Genomic DNA, 232 nt, shown 5'->3' on the forward strand with positions numbered 1-232 from the left:
GTCACTTTATGTGACATAACTCTTGAGCTAAGATAGCTTTTTATCATGTGAAATAACCTTTGACTTTGAAAATACACCAACAGTTTCTGTTATTATCCTTATGAATTCTTCTTGGCCTTTGCTTTTCTTGCCAAAGGCTGCCCGTGATGTTATCCCATGTGTCATTGAGAGAATTTTCTCACTGAGATTAATTGGGGATCCTTCATTTAAAGATATGGTTTTGATGAGAGCA

This window comes from Theobroma umbraticum, unplaced genomic scaffold (genome assembly GCF_002168275.2).
Source record: "Theobroma umbraticum cultivar Fairchild unplaced genomic scaffold, ASM216827v3 scaffold_182.0, whole genome shotgun sequence".
Taxonomy (NCBI): Eukaryota; Viridiplantae; Streptophyta; class Magnoliopsida; order Malvales; family Malvaceae; genus Theobroma; species Theobroma umbraticum.